Raw genomic sequence first — 18,453 nt, 5'->3', positions numbered from 1 at the left:
CTCTACTCAACAAATTGGATACAGTCTATCACAGTGCCATCCGTTTTGTCACCAAAGCCCCATACACTACCCACCACTGCGACCTGTACGCTCTCGTTGGTTGGCCCTCGCTTCATACTCGTCGCCAAACCCACTGGCTACAGGTTATCTACAAGTCTCTGCTAGGTAAAGCCCCGCCTTAGCTCGCTGGTCACCATAGCAGCACCCACTCTTAGCACGCGCTCCAGCAGGTATATCCCACTGGTCACCCCCAAAGCCAATTCGTCCTTTGGTCGCCTTTCCTTCCAGTTCTCTGCTGCCAATGACTGGAACGAACTGCAAAAATCACTGAAGCTGGAGACTCATATCTCCCTCACTAGCTTTAAGCACCAACTGTCAGAGCAGCTCACAGATCACTGCACCTGTACATATCCCATCTGTAAACAGCCCATCTATCTACCCCATCCCCATATTGTATTTATTTATTTATCTTGCTCCTTTGCACCCCAGTATCTCTACTTGCACATTCATCTTCTGCACATCTACCATTCCAGTGTTTAATTGCTATATTGTAATTACTTTGCCACCATGGCCTATTTATTGCCTTAACTCCCTTATCTTACCTCATTTGCACTCACTGTATATAGACTTTTTTGTTTTCTTTTTTTCTACTGTATTATTGACTGTATGTTTTGTTTATTCCATGCGTAACTCTGTGTTGTTGTATGTGTCAAATTGCTATGCTTTATCTTGGCCAGGTCGCAGTTGCAAATGAGAACTTGTTCTCAACCAGCCTACCTGGTTAAATAAAGGTTAAATAAAAATAAAAAATACCAATACATCACTAGGTGGCAGTGTTTATCAAGGAGAGGCAATAACTGAACTGTGGACAATGAGTAGAATGTCAGCCCATAATGGCATCGATTTTGTATTTAGGCCACAAGCAGAGAACCACTCAAGAAAAGATATTACCAATTGCCTTCCACTGTTCTTTGCGCTTCAATATACAATACTTATTTGGGATTTTAAGAATATAATAGGCAGCCAAATACATGTTTTTGTTGCCTGGCTTCTGCCCTGAACTGTCTGTCTGTAACTAGATCCCCTGAAATCCCTCTAAGTAAATATTTTTACAGGGTATAGAAAAGGATATGAAATAGAGCTAAACAGCTTGAAAGACAATATACAATACTTAAGTGCAAATACATTAGGCAGACATGTCTACATTAGTTTCTCTTTCCATATGCGCAAAACCTTTCCCTAGCTCAAACAGTCTCAGTCTAATGGAGGAACATTAACAATTTATTTTATCAACAGCAGGTGTGGCCAATTAGTGAGTGTGGCTCTATGGCCGCTATAAAGGCAGACATGGGTAAAGTAAGTAGCGTAATCAGTTCTAGTCTATGGAGGGTTTGGACAGAGGATATGATTTGTGAGCAGTGCAAACGTTTAAACATCTGCTTGAGACGTTTTGACTGTGCCAAATAGGAAAAAAATCCTAATGTGAAGAGAGGCACTATCTTACTGTGTTTCTGTGTCAGCTTGTTAATTGACTCATTATGAAATACAAACCTGATTAAATGTTACTTTTTTACTCAAATTAAAATGAATTTAGGCCTAAATAAAAGGGTGTTTACTATTTAGTAGACTAGGCTACATTTGAAAGACTTCATAATGTCATGTTTATTTTAGTAAACAAGGAAGAACAATGCAACCTATTAAAGTTAAAAATGCAGTGTAAACATCCTCTTTAGTTGTGGCTAACAAACTTTAACTGGGCATTCATTGCATTGTGTCTGGCTTTTAGCTGCTATGGCTGGCTGCAGTGTCATCATTCTTGCCGTCTGTTCTGTGAGCAGCAAAGTCTATTGTGGTAATGAGTGCTGATGCCCTGCGCGTGTGGGGGAGGACTACTGGTAAGATAAACAAGCACCCAGTCATCGCAGAGGAACATGGCGGCATTGCCTTTACATTGCCGTTCCCCGATTTCGAAGGTCCTGGCATAACAGTTTGCATTTATGGGATTTCAAGTTACGGTAAGTTGAGAATAACTTACAATGGATGTGTTTTGTAGTGAAGAAGTATGTTTTTGTGCAGTTATATAAAATATATGGTAGGCTATAGAATCCGTAATGTCAGTTTAGTCTTAACACTGAGAAGCGGCGTTGTCGCTTGTTGTCTGAAGCGATATTTCTTTAGATGGTTCGGGGATGATTCTTACGCTAGACTAGTTTTGTTGTGAAGCGCTGCTGAGAATTCAATGAAATTGAACTTAAAATGTGTTTACGAAGCAATTTAAATGAATTGTTTTTGGTTTGTAAGTACATAAACTTTTCTATTTGAAACACAGGCTAAGGAGATTTATTTTTTGGCAGATTCGTTTGAAGGTATTGCACGACATGCCGATAGCGAACATGGTAAACTGCACATAGTTTGAGGTTTCTGCATCATGCAAAATAACTTATTGAAACCAAAATAACAGTTGCGGTTGAATAACCAAACGTCACTGTGGTTTACGAGTTTAAGTAGGAAATCCTCAGCAAGCTCGGCACCACATTTCCGATTGTTATTTAGTCTCAACTGTGTAACAACTAGAAATGCCTGCGTTCGGAAAGGTGTAACATTGAGGTGTGAGATCATTAAAAAAAGTACCCTAACTTTTCATCAACCTTTGACGGTGACGTCATATGGCAAACATAATATAACAAGTGTTCCCACCATAGTTAGTTGTATGTGACACATTTCTAAAATATAACTCGTTGAGTTTGGCAATGAGATCTTGTAACCTAAGTTTTGATGGTTTGAGTGTCTATCACCAGTAGTCAGTCACTCAACAGTTAAAACAAATATCGGAATCAGTCTTATTTTATTGTTTGCCTTGTTGTGAGAACCTGTTTTACTCTGTATGCGTGAATCATGATGACTCATTTTTTGAAATGTTAGTAAAAAGTGTGAGGAGCATGGAATAATGGCTCCAAAATCAAATACAGTTAACATTGACAAGGGCCAGTGGGCCACCAATCAATTGGCCTGCAGAAGGTTGACCATATGGCAGGTGCATGTTATCCATAGTGAAATCTCACCCAATAAGTCAAAGTGCTATTAGTTTAAATATAAAGATTGTATGAAAAAAGCTGGATCTAGACCTATTGGTCTAGAATATATTGGTAGAGACTAGTGGTCTTTGTTGGCCCTTTTAAAGACTATTTGTTCTCTGCTGCTGTTTTACAGAGTAGTGAACTTTGAAAGGTATTGCATTACACAGCAGCATTTCTTGTTCTTTTACTTTCCCTCTTCTCCTTATTAAATGCAGGAATGTTACATGAAACTGAACATCGTTGACAGCGATAACAAGCAACTTAATATTTTTGTAGTTATTTTGAATATCTTATTTTGCTTATAATTTTAGAGCCATTTTTAGCCCTTATATTTGCCATATTTAATAGGCTATGCCAAAGGCTTGGCATGTGCTTCTAACACAGTGCATTACAGTAAACAGTAAGTTATTTAAAGGGATTGCATTGCTATACACATTAAGAGCCTTTATGAGTTTGTCTGCTTTCCCAACGAGTGATCCTTTGGCTGTATTTACACGGGAAGCCCAATTCTGATATTTTTTTTCACTAATTGGTCTTTTCACCATCACATCCGCTCTGAAAAAGCCCTGATGTTAAAAGATCTGAAGTGATTGGTCAAAAGACCAATTAGTGGAAAAAATATTAGAATTTGGCTGCCTATGCAGACATAGTGGCTTGGAATCAGCAAACCATGTGAGCAATATAATAATGTCTGCACCAATGGCAGAGGAGCGGGATGAAGCTTGGGACTTGACAGGGTCGTTTTTCCATTAGCAGGCTTAAAGGCCCAGTACAGTCAATGCAATTTTTCTGTTGGTTTGTATCTCATTGTACAACATTTGATGAAAAGAACACTAAAAGTATGAAGAAAAATGTATCAGTGTCAATTAATGATAGTTACTAGTTGAAAATACAATCTACACAGGGCCTTCTAATCAGCAGGTTTTGATATCACCAGGCGGTAATTTAGTTAATAGACCAATAACAAAGCTAACTAGCGCTTTGGAATTTTCCCCTCCCCACTGAGACCTCTCCCAGACGGTCCTAGCAAAATTCTTGGCTTAAAGTTTTTTTTGTTGCCAAAAATATATTTTTTACAATTTTAAGTTGACAACTATTACATTAAGGTACTTAATTGTTAACCAGACATGATTTGATATTGAGATAAAAGCATCTGCATTGAGCCTTTAACCCGAACTTGAAAATCCCATGTTAAAGGGGGTCCGCTGGTTTTTAAAGGGACATATGCCATTCCTATTTCATTGAGTTTATTTACCTATTTCAAAATAATCAGAAGTCTGATATTTGAAACACTGCATGATTTTTTTAAATGGAATGCCCCAACTCACCCTGTGCTTTCCTCCTGCCTTTTCAAATGTGCATTGAAATTGCTGGGTTTTCCCCTGCTCTCTGTAATTGCATTGCATGGAAAATAAGAAACTGTATACATCCATTCTTATGTGACCTGATTATGAGCGGTAGTGTGTACTATTACAGTATGATTCATTTATCCAAAGCCCTTGAATGTTCATTCCAGGCTGCGTTCACGTGACTAATGGAAGTCTCTCTCTCGTGGAATTAAATGTTCTCGATCTCTTACTGTGAAGCCCCATACTCAGTCTTCAACTTGAAGCACTTCCTGTTGCCGCGTTGTTCAATTTATCGATTCCTGTGCGCGTGTGCGTGCGTTTTTATAGGCTGTGAGAGTGCAGTGTTTCCTCCGGGAGGGGGAAAATAGCGAGGGGGATAGGTCGGGGGGGGGGGGCTTTTTAAAAGGACATTCTACTCTAAAATGAATGACAATTAAACTATGCTGACAATTTTAAAATATAATTTATACCTCCAGAAATGAGGCTTTAACAGGCTAGTGGTAAAATGATTAGTTAATTATTTTAACATTTTGGACCATGCATATATGCATGGTCTATATGATCAGGTATGCTGTTAGCAATAAGCATTACCACCTGTAGCTTAACTAATGCAGCATAGTGGCTATTAATAAATAGGCTGAAGAATGGGATTGCCTATCTGCATTTGCCCTATTGGGCTAATCATTAGCTAGATCTCAAATGTGATATTTTAACTGCACTGAATAAAAATATAAACCCAACATGCAATAATTTCAAAGATTGTACTGAGTTACAGTTCATATAAGAAAATCAGTGAATTGAAATAAATTTATTAGGCCCTAATCTATGGATTTCATCAGAAAACCAGTCAGTATCTGGTGTGTGGTCACCATTTGCCTCCTGCGACACATCTCCGCCGCGTGGAGTTCATCAGACTGTTGATTATGGCCTGTGGAATGTTTTCCCACTCAATGGCTGTGCAAAGTTTCTGGATATTGGCGGGAACTGGAAGATGCTGTCATACACGTCGATCCAGGGCATCCCAAACATGCTCAATGGGTGACATGTCTGGTGAGTATGCAGGCCATAGAAGAACTGGGACATTTTCAGCTTCCAGGAATTGTGTACAGATCCTTGCGATATGGGGCTGTGCATTATCATGCTGAAACATGAGGTGATGGCGGCGGATGAATGGCATGACAATGGGCCTCAGGATCTCATTGCGGTATCGCTGTGCATTCAAATTGCCATTGATTAAAATGCAATGGTGTTCGATGTACGTAGCTTATGCCTGCCCGTACCATAACCCCACCGCCAACATGGGGCACTCTGTTCCCAACGTTGAAATCAGCTAACCGCTTGCCCACACAATGGCATATACGCTATCTGCCTGATACAGTTCTCAAGTGTGCCAGTGGCCATCGAAGATGAGCATTTTCCCACTGAAGTCAGTTACGATGCTGAACTGCAGTCAGGTCAAGACCCTGGTGAGGATGCAAGTAAGCTTCCCTGAGACGGTTTCTGATAGTTTGTGCAGAAATTCGTTGGTTGTGCAAACACACAGTTTCATCAGCTGTCTGAGTGGAAGGCGGCAGACAATCCCCCAGGTGAAGAAGCCGGATGTAGAAGTCCTGGGCTGGCATGGTTACATGTGGTCTGCAGTTGTGAGGTCGGTTAGACGCACTGCCAAATTCTCTAAAACGATGGAGGTGGCTTATGGTAGAGAAATAAACACGCAAGCCAGAGAATTGAACGTTTGCATTTCATGGGAAGGTCTACCACCTACCACCAATAAAATGTGATTTGATTTTGACATTCTTGCAGCCAGCATGCCAATTGCACACTCCCTCAACTTGAGACATGTGGTAGAGGTCAACCGATTTTATGATTATTCAACACCGATACCGATTATTGGAGGACCCAAAAATCCGATACTGATTAATCGGCCAACATTTTTTTATAAAAAAAAAAGTATATTTATTTGTAATAATAACAATTACAACAATACTGAATGAACAATGAACCCTTGTTTTAACTTAATACAATACATAAAATATATTTCGTCTCAAATAAATAGTGAAACATGTTCAATTTGGTTTAAATAATGCAAGAACAGTGTTGAAGGTAAAAGTGCAATATGTGCCATAAAGAAAAAGAAGCTAACGTTTAAGTTCCTTGCTCAGAACATGAGAACATATGAAAGCTGGTTGTTCAATATTCCCAGTTAAGAAGTTTTAGATTGTAGATATAGGAATTATGACGCGTCGACTATTTCTCTCTCTACCATTTGTATTTCATATACCTTTTGACTATTGGATGTTCTTATAGGCACTTTAGTATTGTCAGCCTAATCTTGGGAGTTGATAGGCTTGAAGTCATAAACAGTGCTGTGCATCAATCATTGCTAAGAGCTGCTGGCAAACGCAGTAAAGTGCTGTTTGAATGAATGCTTACGAGCCTGCTTCTGCTTACCATCGCTCAGTCAGACTGCTATACCAAATCATAGACTTAATTATAATATAATAGACACAGGAATATGAGCCTTTGGTCATGAATATGGTCAAATCCGGAAACTATCATTTCGAAAACAAAACATTTATTCTTTCAGTGAAATACAGAACCGTTCCGTATTTTATAAAACGGGTGGCAACCGCAAGTCTAAATATTGCTGTTACATTGCACAACCTTCAATGTTATGTCATAATTATGTAAAATTCTGGCAAATGAATTACGGTCTTTGTTAGGAAGAAATGGTGACTCTGATTGCACTGAACGCAAGACAAGTGACACTAATATTGCCTGCTAACATGCATTGCTTTGAACTAAATATGCAGGTTTAAAAAAATATACGTCTGTGTATTGATTTTAAGAAAGGCATTGATGTTTATAGTTAGGTACATTTGTCCAATGATTGTGCTTTTTTCACCTGTTTGGCGAAGTTGAAGTAGGCTGTGAATCAATGATAAATTAACAGGCACCGCATTGATTATATATTTATTTCACCGTTATTTAACCAGGTAGGCCAGTTAAGAACAATTTCTCATTTACTACTGCGACCTGGCCAAGAAAGCAAAGCAGTATGACAAAAACAACAAGAGTTACACAAAAACATAGTCAATAACACAATAGAAAAATCTATGTACATTGTGTGCAAATGTAGGGAGGTAGGCAAATAGGTAAATAGGCCCTAGAGGTGAAAATAATTACAATTTAGCATTAATACTGGAGTGATAGATGTGCAAGTAGAGATACTGGGGAGCAAGAGGGTAAGTAATAATATGGGGATGAGGTAGTCGGGTGTGCTATTTACAGATTGGCTGTGTACAGGTACAGTGATCGGTAAGCTGCTCAGAGAGCTGATGCTTAACGCAGGACAAGCTAGGTAACTACACATGGGTGATATTACTAGGTTAACTAGTGATTATGTGAAGATTGATTGTTTTTTATAAGATAAGTTTAATGCTAGCTAGCAACTTACCTTGGCTCCTTGCAGCCACAAGGTCCTTTTGATGCTGCACTCGCGTAACAGGTGGTCAGCCTGCCACGCAGTTTCCTCGTGGTTTGCAACATAATCGTTGTCCAAATAGGCCGATTACCGATTGTTATGGGAACTTGAAATCGGCCCTAATTAATCGGTCGACCTCTAATCTGTGGCATTGTGTTGTGACAACTGCACATTTTAGTGTCCTTTTCCCCCCAGCACAAGGTGCACCTGTGTAATTATCATGCTGTTTAATCAGGTTCTTGATTATCCATCCACCTGACACGTGTGGCATATCTTGGCAAAAGAGAAATGCTCACTAACAGGGATGTAAACATTTGTGCGCACAATTTGAGAGAAATATGCTTTTTGTGTGTGTGGAACACTTCTAAGAACTTTAATTTCAGCTCATGAAACATGGTCCCATCACTTTAAATGTTGCATTTTATATTTTTGTTCAGTGTAGTTGCCATCCCGTTGCTGAATTGTCCCCCAAAATTAGCATAAATACCGTGAATATAATGTAGGTCTGTCTACCTGTTAGGGTAACTTGGGGTAATCCACCACCAGGGGTAAAATACCCCATGCCTTAACTTCTAACAGAAACCACTTCATGTCACCCCCCCCTCTCCCAACACCTTCCCTGCTCATCTAAAATATAATCTGTCTCATCACCATTTAAGTCACTCCCCAAAAATGATTATGATGTAGAGTGGCATTTTACCCCAAGTTACCCTACCATTAACCCGGGTTACATTAGCCCCACTCTCCCCTTTGCACTCACTGCAAATTACGGAGTGGTTTTAAGCACTAGCCTAGTACGAACATCCCGATCTCGCAAGCTTGCATTCTGTTTCTCTACATGGATATCCGTATTGCGAAACAGAATGTAAACTCGCGAGATCAGGATGTTTTGTATGAGACTAGTGCATAAAACCTCTTAAGGTTCCACCCGTTTTTTAATTTTTCGCCTAAAATGACATACCCAAATCTAACTCCCTGTAGATCAGGCCCTGAAGCAAGGATATGCATTTTCTTGGTACCATTTGAAAGGAAACACTTTGAAGTTTGTGAAAATGTTAAAGGAATGTAGGAGAATATAACACAATAGATCTGGTAAAAGATAATACAAAGAAAAAATCAACCGTTCAACCGTTCTTCTGTTCAAAATTTTGTATCAAGACTGCCTAAATGAGCCTAATTTGTTTATTAATAACTTCATGTTCAAAATAGTGCACTCTCCTCAAACAATAGCATGGTATTCTTTCACTGTAATAGCTACTGTAAATTGGACAGTGCAGTAAATTTTACAAGAATTTAAAGCTTTCTGACTATCAAATATGTCTATGTCCTGGGAAATGTTCTTGTTACTTAGTCTCATGCTAATCCCATTAGCCTACGTTAGCTCAACCGTCCCGTGAACGGGACACCGATCCTGAAGATTAACCATATGGCTGCTAAAAACTCAGGTTTTAAAATGGTGCGATTTTAACTATATTTAGGAGTTGAGAAACAAATAGATTAGGAATGGAAAGCTGGGATCCCCCTCTTTTAATTATTATTATTTTAACAAAGGCCATTAACTGCTGTTTTAACAGCGATTGCAAGAATTGTTGTGCATTGACTGCTTGTCAGTGCATGTTTCCCTCACTATGGCACTCGTAACTTGAATGCACCTCGAGAGGAATGTTTCTCTCACGTAGAACATACATCAAGCCGACTAGGTAGGTAACTATTCTACTATGGGGTTATCAGAGTTTTCTATTCATTACACGTTTTGTTTGCGAAGGAAAAGTAAACGTGGACTGTTATAGCATCTTCATAGTGTGCCTCTGCAGACATTTTTTTTGGGGGGTGGAAATTTTGCCGTGGGTACAGCACCACATAAATGATTGCGACGGAAACACTAGAGTGTGTGCATTAAGTGCCGCCGTCGCCACACACTGAGTCTGTCACCTGGATGTCACACTGCAGTGACGGGTGTCTCAGTGACTGTTCTGATTCCCACGCAGTATTAACTGCTTTGGCCGCAGACTTACTAACACTACCAGTGTTAACCCAACCGTCCAGGCAGTCACCACCTCAAACACCTCAACGATAGTTAATGGATGGACTGCCAGTGCCACCTTACAGTATGATCTGGTTGCATCACTGCCTGGTATGACAACTGCTCAGCCTCCGACCGCAAGGCACTACAGGGTAGTGCGAACAGCCCAGTACATCACTGGGGCCAACCTTCCTGCCATCCAGAACCTCTATACCAGGCGGTGTCAGTGGAAGGCCCTAAAAATTGTCAGACTCCAGCCACCCTAGTCATAGATTGTTCTCTCTGCTACCGCACGGCAAGCGGTACCGGGGCACCAAGTCTATGTCCAAAAGGCTTCAAAACAGCTTCTACCCCCAAGCCATAAGACTCCTGAACATCTAGTCAAACGGCCCAGACTATTTGCATTGCCTCCCCCACCTCCCCCTCTACATCACTGCTACTCTCTGTTGTCATCTATGCATAGTCACTTTAATAACTCTACCTACATGTACATACTACCTCAACTGACCGTGCCCCCGCACATTGAATCTGTATCGGTACCCCCCCTGTATATAGTCTCGCTATTGTTATTTTACTGCTGCTCTTTAATTACTTGTTACTTTTATCTCTTATTCTTATCCATATTTTTTGGAAACTGCATTGTTGGTTAGGGGCTCGTAAGTATTAACATTTGATTTAAGGGGTCCATTCCTTTCTAGCATTCAACAATGCTCTGAAAGAGCAATTAATGTCTTGAAATGGTGGTTGTAACATACTACACTGGGGAGGAGACTGGTTCAAATAGGGAATCTGTGGTGTTTGCACAGTCCACACACACGCCACGCACAATTTGAATAAGTGTACTTGGTGTACTCACAGACAGTCTCAACCCACCATGGTAAACTGTTTGTAGGCCACACAGCAAACGATAGTGAATCAGAATGCAGTGTAATGAACCAGTGGCCTGGGAGCCAAGTCCAGGGTTGCATAACAAGTGCTAATTTAGTTTGAGCTGTGGCCATAATTCTGCAGCTCTGTGACGGGTCCTGGTGATAAAGTCGCCACTGTGCTACACTCTGTGTGAAGGCGCTGTAGACTAACAGCCAGGCAGGCTTGGAACCAACCTCCTGTTTGTTTGGCTTGGTTGTAGGATTGTTTAGTTTTTATTTTATTTTTAGGAATCCCACATTGCTGTGAAAAGGGTTCAGCAGTAGATGCTTTTTAACCGTGTAACTGCAGCACCAGTTGTTAGACGCAGTGTTCAGTTTACCTGCTTGTTGCGCAATCTGGCAGGGTTTCCATGGTTTAGTCTGGATATATTGTAGAATTTACTGTTCTGGATGTGAAAAGCCTCCCAATGAACTCTCAAGTCTGTCATGTTTTGAAAATACATTGGTGGTTATGGTGATTTTGAGTAATATCATCATTACAATGTGATCATGATACCATATTGACATCGAAACGGCAACACCATAATAACAATAGGCTACTAAGATGCTTTCTTTCCGGTATAATTCTGAAATAAAAGCCTTTTTACTCAAACCAGCACATATTTCAGCAGTCTCGTACAGTTCCCAGTACCTCAAGTTCACTCTGTTACCATCTGGTTGCTTAGTAACACCAATTAATCATAGCCTGGAAGTAGGTCTTGCTGTGTGTGTGTGTGTGTGTAAAATGATTTAATGAACAATTCCACAAACTATGTTTTGCTGTTTATTTCAGAAGTCAAATGTTGATACAGTCCCAAAATGTTTTGCATGTCAGTAATCAACTTTCAAAATACAGAAGGTGTCACACTTGGCTAGGTGAACCGAACGAGTGTGCTTGCATACTCCCTTAAAAGACCTTCTGATTTGGAAAAACAAGAAAAAAGTGTCAATGGTACTGTTTGTACTAGCCAGAATTAATCTAAGTTGACTCAATAAATGTCATTCATTTTGATGTTTTTGGCGAGGACATCTTATTTTAAATCGATTTTAAAAAATATTTATATATATAATTATTTTTTTATTTTTTTTACCTAATTTAAGATGTCTAGTGCAGTATTTCTCTAGTGAAGAAAAATGAGAATGAAAACGATTTTGTCTCTGGTTGAATGACCAACAAACACTTAAACAATCTCTACTGTTGACCAATCACTGACGAAGGGGGCTACCCAACTTCGGCTTGCCTCGAGGAAAAATGTTGTGTGCCTGTACAGCTGAAAATAAACAGTGCCAAAGACCAAAACGAACAAAAATGGCGTCATATATGCACGAACTGTTTCAGATGGGAAGCATGCGGACACTTTAAGGCTTGAATTGATAGAGAAAAATCTAATCTGATGTTAGATCTGCGCAGGCAGGAGGCAAAGTCTACCGTGAGCTAGTTGGACAAATGAAAACGACAACAAATAGCATTACCTGTTGATTCAGTAATGACGTGTAAGCACTCGGCCAAAGGTCACAGTGTGCTGCTCAGGCGACTAGGCCCATAGTTTCAAGCCTTCAACCAGGAGAGAAATTCCATTGGAGTGAGGTGCTGTTTCATCCTTGTGTGTGTTCAGATCACATTACTGGACCTAATCAATTGAGCTGGTTGAGCCAACATTACTCTTTGAGCTGCCCTGTCATTGGCGCATTCCAGGGGGAAAGAATGGTGAACTCCTGACCTCCGATCAGCTGCGAGGAACTTAAACACAGATGCTCTGACATGGTAATGACCAGACACACTGATTTAGGCCACATTACATTTTGTCACACTGACGGTGGTCTAGCAACCAAAACATTTATTTTTGCTCTTGTTGCCTCTAATTTAATAACATGGCATAATATAACTTGACAAATATATTTTAAGTGCGGACCTTCGAAAAATGTATCAACTTTTATATACCATCCTAAGCATAGCTCACTGTTCTTTTCTGAATTCTTCCTTTCAATTGATTTGACTATCAACAGAAAGCTGATGTTCTCCGGCCACGCTCCCCCACCCATCCCCTCTCTCCAGTGCCCTGTTGTTGGTGGAGATCATGTTACAGGAGGAGGAAAGCACTGTTGCTCTCAACACACAGCATCACATGATTGTCCTGACTGACTGGGGGATTTGACCAGTCCCTGTTTAGAGCTGAAGTGTGTGTGTCGCTGCTTTATGTGCGCACCTCAGGACCTGTCCTCATTTGGAAAAGATTTGACTTGTTTTTGTCCTGCATAGTTTTTGAAATTCACTTAAAAAGAAGCTGTGATGGATGTAGGGCATACTAGATTAATGTGCAATGAAAGAAGCAACCTTGAAACGACCGGCCTCCATTGGTGAGAGGCAGTGAGTTTTTTTTGTGGGGTGGTTTGCTATGTAACCATCCTATGATTTGGCATGATGAAATACATGTGAAAGGGTTAGATTATTTATCTCGACGCACCCTATTGAAGCAGAAGCATTTAATCCATTAACATGTCAAAACCCCCCCACCTCATGGGTTCAAGTCTTTCTTTCTGCCAACACGTTTCATTTTCTATTCACTCCCAAAGTGGAAAAGCAGAAGTTGAAAAGGTCACAGCACCTGCTTGTAACCTCCCTGTATCATCAGAGACTTGAGTCTGTCTTCTGATGAGTGACGGTTGACTGATGATGAGTCAGACTTAGTGCTTTAGTCATAGGGCTGAGTCTTACCGGCACGCCCTATAGCCCCGAGCCCTATAGCCCCCAGCCCTATAGCCCCGAGCCCTATGGCCCCGAGCCCTATAGCCCCGAGCCCTATAGCCCCGAGCCCTATAGCCCCGAGCCCTATGGCCCCCAGCCCTATGGCCCCGAGCCCTATGGCCCCGAGCCCTATAGCCCCCAGCCCTATGGCCCCCAGCCCTCCCATCTTCCCTATGCCCTTCTGCTGTAAAGTGTGAGTGATGTAGTGTGTGCTAGGCTCTGCTCCTCCCTCTGAGTGGTGTGGTGGGGCGGCAGAGAGGGGCTGGGCCTGGTGGAAATCACTTTTAGTCAGCTTTCGTCCCCACGCTTCCGTTTGGTCTCTCTGGGAGCAGGTGCATCTTCAAGTGCTCTGTGGTTTCATACAGTACAAATCAGACAAACCTCTTTTCTACACACACACACACACACACACACACACACACACACAGAAAGCGTGTGAAAGCTCTAGCTTTCTAGTTGGCTGGTCCCCAAGAAATTTGCTTCCTCTTTTTACTCATTCTCTTATTGCAGTGCTTTCTGACTTGTTGGACTCAATTTCATGTTATGGTCCTCACACGTTCAAGTGGTATATACTGCTCCTCGCGTGTCTACAGAGAACTTGGCTGATTGCATTAAACTAACTATAGCTCTCTCTTGAGCCAATTGAATGTACAGTAGCTGTCTTAGGTTTGGATCAAACTGTAGTATGCCTCTTCTTGGTCAGGCTTTCATAGAGAGGAGTGGATGATGTCTGAAGGAAACCTGCAGCAGAAGTTCATTAAGAACAATGTGTCTCATAAAGCCACGGTGAGTCAGCTGAATCAACCGTTCTCATTCCTTCCCTGATATTGTGCCTTTTCTGCTTTGGAACAGACCTGTGTTTACTATAAGAAAAGTAAGCCTTGTACGAGCCAGAAAGGGCCCATGGTGCAGGAGGATGTCTCCTGTTACAGTAGCGTGAGGCTGATTGATTGTACAAGTACACCCCCTGGTGAGGACACTGGTCAACGGGGTTTACTATAGTGTGTACTATATTTGTATCTAACAACAATTACTCAACTGGCACATACACAACTGTATGATAACAACAAGCCCTTTGTTGTTTCTATAAATCAGCTGTTCCCCAAATGTTGATGTTATAAAATAATGTTCTGCAAAGTGAAAGTAAAGGGGGAGAGACCTCTGCAGGTTGACAGGGCTAGTGAAACGAAAGCCAGCTGCCTGCTGTGTCAAACGCACACTGCCTCCACCTCATTTGCCAGTCCATTATTGCTTCTGCTTTGTGTCATGTGACAAGAGTAGGCCATTATCTTGGTGAAAAAGGAAACCACTTTTCGGGCCGGGCGTCAGAAGCTATTGGAATTTTCGAGCGCTGTACTCTGGCTGTGCTGTATTTTCGGGGGGCGGGGCTAGGGAGGAGTGGGGGGAGGGGATTGGAGCTCATCGGCCGGGCAGTTCAAGGAGGATTTGTGCTGTAGTTTGTCAGCTGTCATTAGGAGCAGATGACACAGGAGGGTAATCTGCTTTTTGCGCACGTCCTTGCTCCAGCATGTTCCTCTGTCTACATCGCTGTGTAGTTTCTACAGTGCGGTGACTGCCTGCCTGCCTGGACTCAACGTTACTAGGCTATCTAACTGAGAGGGCTGCTCCTGTTTTTGCTGTGAAACTGAAACTACAGTAGCCATGGGTCAGACACTGTGGATTTACGGACCCACCTTTGGTCAAAGCGGTAAGTAATGGAATAAATAGGCCTAGCTATTGTTTCACAATGGAAGTGGACAAATATTTTGTTTGTTGGTACATTTGGTGCAGTTTGTTTTTAGGCAAGTGTTTGTGTGGGCTTTTATCTACACAACAAACTTCCAACCTTATTCTGAGAGGTATTTAGATGTCCACAGAACATTCCATTAGCTCTTTGTCGTGTGTTGTCAGCAGTCCTACATGATGTCACCTGAGATGAACAGGACAAGCCTCTTGTAAACTACCCACAAGTCTGATCAGGGTATACTGGTATACTGACTTAACTGTTTGTATAGAGTTGGTTCTGGGAATAATGTGTGGCGCGTTATTAAGTGTGTACAGTTGATCAACAGTAGGACATTCCTCTCTCCATAGGGAATGGGTTTTTTGAGATGCAGACAGTCGTACAGTAGGCCACCGGTCATGGAGCATCTCTTCAGTACAGGGCTGAGGAAGGTGAACATGGCTCTTTAACACAACACCCTGCCTGCTCCTTGCTTGGCCTGGTGTAGCATAGGGGATAAAGAGGTGCCACTGACAGTCAACAAAGCTTCCATGCGACTCTGGTTTAGTTGTTTTTGTTTTCTGAGCCTAGATCGCGTAGCCCGAGTGCCAGTCTGTTTGTGCTATCATGCCAACTCCCTGTCACTCATTTGGCTTGACAAGGACAGCAATTTAGTAGGCAAGCGCACAAACGGATCTCGGACCAGGCTATAGAATGTGACGCAGCTTCAGCCATTGTTGCTGTGTTTTCACATGGATGCGATAAAGCCAGCGATTTCAATGTTTTGGAATGCAGCTGCAAGGCAGCGCCATTTTTTTTGGACCTAATGTCCACTGTGCCATTACTATATATGATTCCTGTCTGTGTTAGGAAATTAGTTAGCCACAGGGTAAGTGTGTTCAATGGTATTGATCCGGTTCCATGATCAATGCATTCTGACATTGCTTGCGTCGTAAATGGCACCCTATTCCCTATGTTGTGCAGTACATAAGGCCAGAGCCCCATGGACCTTTAGTGAGTAGGGTGGCATTTGGTGTCACAGACATTGTCAAGCCCACATAGGCGGTAATGAGTTCAGCCTGTTATTTCCATGTTGCCTTCCATCGGCCCATTGAGCGTAATCTAAATAATGTTTCTAAACTAATGTGTGCTCAGTCAGTGTACAGAAATCTATCTTTGAGTCCAAATTATCCTCTTTCTAAGTAAATTACAGTGATTGACTGGTCGCTTTATGCAAATAGCAATTTGGGCTGTATTTGCATTGAGGGAGACAAACTGGACAGAAGTGGGTCATTGACGATGAGCACACTTGGTCTACACTCCACTTCGCAGCCTGCACACACACAGTGAGGCAGTCGTTTGCTGCACATTCCAGCACAGAAGTGTCACAAGTCATAAGAAAATTAGGAAAACAATCAAAGACGGTGTTAGAAATGCCTATCCTGATTTACTGTGGTAGCAGCCTGAGCTGAGCCGATAACATCTGGTTGGTCCTATGCTGTGTGTCAGTATGATGAGTGACGCATTTTCTTCTAGATACATCCAGTCTTCTGGATATTCTATGATATCACCGTTAATTGAGCTAGGTGGGCGTGAGTCATCATAGGTTGTGTCCCAAATGACACCATATTTCCTGTAAAGTTCCCTATACACTGAGTCTACAAAACATTAGGAACAGCTTCCTAATATTGGCACCCTATTACCCTATACAATGCATTCGGAAAGTATTCAGACCCCTTGACCTTTTCCACAATTTGTTACGTTACAGCCTTATTCAAAAACGGATTGAAATAGTTTCCCCCCTATCTACACACAATATCCCATAATGACAAAGCAAAAAGTTTTATTTTTAATACATTTTTACTAATGAAATCTGAAATATTACATTAAATAAGTATTCAGACCCTTTACTCAGTACTTTGTTAACACTTTTGGAAGTGATTACAGCCTTGAGTCTTTGGTATGACGCTACAAGCTTGGCACCCCTGTATTTGGGGAGTTTCCCATTCTTCTCTGCAGATCCTATCAAGCTCTGTCAGGTTGGATGGGGAGCGTCGCTGCACAGCTATTTGTAGGGGTCTCCAGATATATTAGATCAGGCTCTGGCTTGGCCACTCAAGGACATTCAGAGACTTGTCCCGAAGCCACTCCTGGATTGTCTTGGCTGTGTGCTTAGGGTTGTTGTCCTGTTGGAAGGTGAACCTTCGCCCCAGTCTGAGGTCCTGAGCGCTCTGGAGCAGGTTGTTCATCTTTACCTTGATCTTGACTAGTCTCCCAGTCCCTGCTGCTGAATAACATCCTCCCAGCATGATGCTGCTGCCACCACCATGCTTCACCATAGGGATGGTGCCAGGTTTCCTCCAGATGTCATTAGGTGCCTTTTGGCAAACTCCAAGAGGGCTGTCATGTGCCTTTTACTGAGGAGTTGCTTCTGTCTGGCCACTCTACCATAAAGGCCTGATTGGTGGAGTGCTGCAGAGATGGTTGTGGTTTTGGAAGGTTCTGCTATCTCCACAGAGGAACTGTTAGTGGTCATCGGGTTCTTGGTCACCTCACTGACCAAGGCCCTTCTCCCCCAATTGCTCAGTTTGGCCGGGCGGTCAGCTCTAGGAAGAGTTTTGGCGGTTCGAAAAATTCTTCCATTTTAAAATGGAGGTCACTGTGTTCTTGGGGACCTTCAATGCTGCAGATCTTTTTTGGTACCCGTCCCCAGATCTGTGCCTCGACACAATCCTGTCTCAGAGCTCTATGGACAATTCCTTCAACCTCATGGCTTGATTTTTATTCTGACATGCACGGTCAACTGCGGGACCTTATATAGACAGGTGTGTGTCTTTCCAAATCATGTCCAATCAATTGAAATTAACCCAGGTGGACTACAATCAAGTTGCAGAAACATCTCAAGGATGATCAATCGAAGCAGGATGCACCTGAGCTCAATTTCGAGTCTCAAAGCAAAGCGTCTGAATAGTTATGTTAAGGTATTTGTTTTTTATTGTTAATACATTTGCAAAAATGTCTAAAAACCACTTTGTGTATAGATTGAGGAAAATGTTTTATTAAATCCATTTTAGAATAAGGCTGTAATGTAACAAAATGTGAAAAGTCAAGGGGTCTGAATACTTTCCGAATTCACTTTGATC

General features: G+C 41.7%; 1 protein-coding gene across 10 annotated transcripts in view; it reads left to right on the top strand.

Moving 5' to 3' along the window:
• The first annotated feature begins 1,880 nt into the window (after positions 1–1,880).
• LOC139550835 (nuclear receptor coactivator 2-like) overlaps positions 1,881–18,453 on the top strand; it is a 70,836-nt gene continuing 54,263 nt past the window's right edge. For 8 of the 10 annotated variants that reach the window (XM_071362031.1, XM_071362030.1, XM_071362027.1 and 5 more), the window contains exon 1: positions 1,881–2,015. The gene's annotated coding sequence lies outside the window, so the exon portion shown is untranslated. Of the gene's footprint in view, positions 2,016–15,027; positions 15,296–18,453 lie in introns of those variants that run through there. The other 2 variants (XM_071362024.1, XM_071362023.1) reach the window with 2 other exon arrangements.

This window comes from Salvelinus alpinus, chromosome 23 (genome assembly GCF_045679555.1).
Source record: "Salvelinus alpinus chromosome 23, SLU_Salpinus.1, whole genome shotgun sequence".
Lineage (NCBI taxonomy): Eukaryota > Metazoa > Chordata > Actinopteri > Salmoniformes > Salmonidae > Salvelinus > Salvelinus alpinus.
The sequence above is the reverse complement of the archived record's forward strand: the minus strand, read 5'-3'. Positions and strand labels throughout refer to the sequence as shown.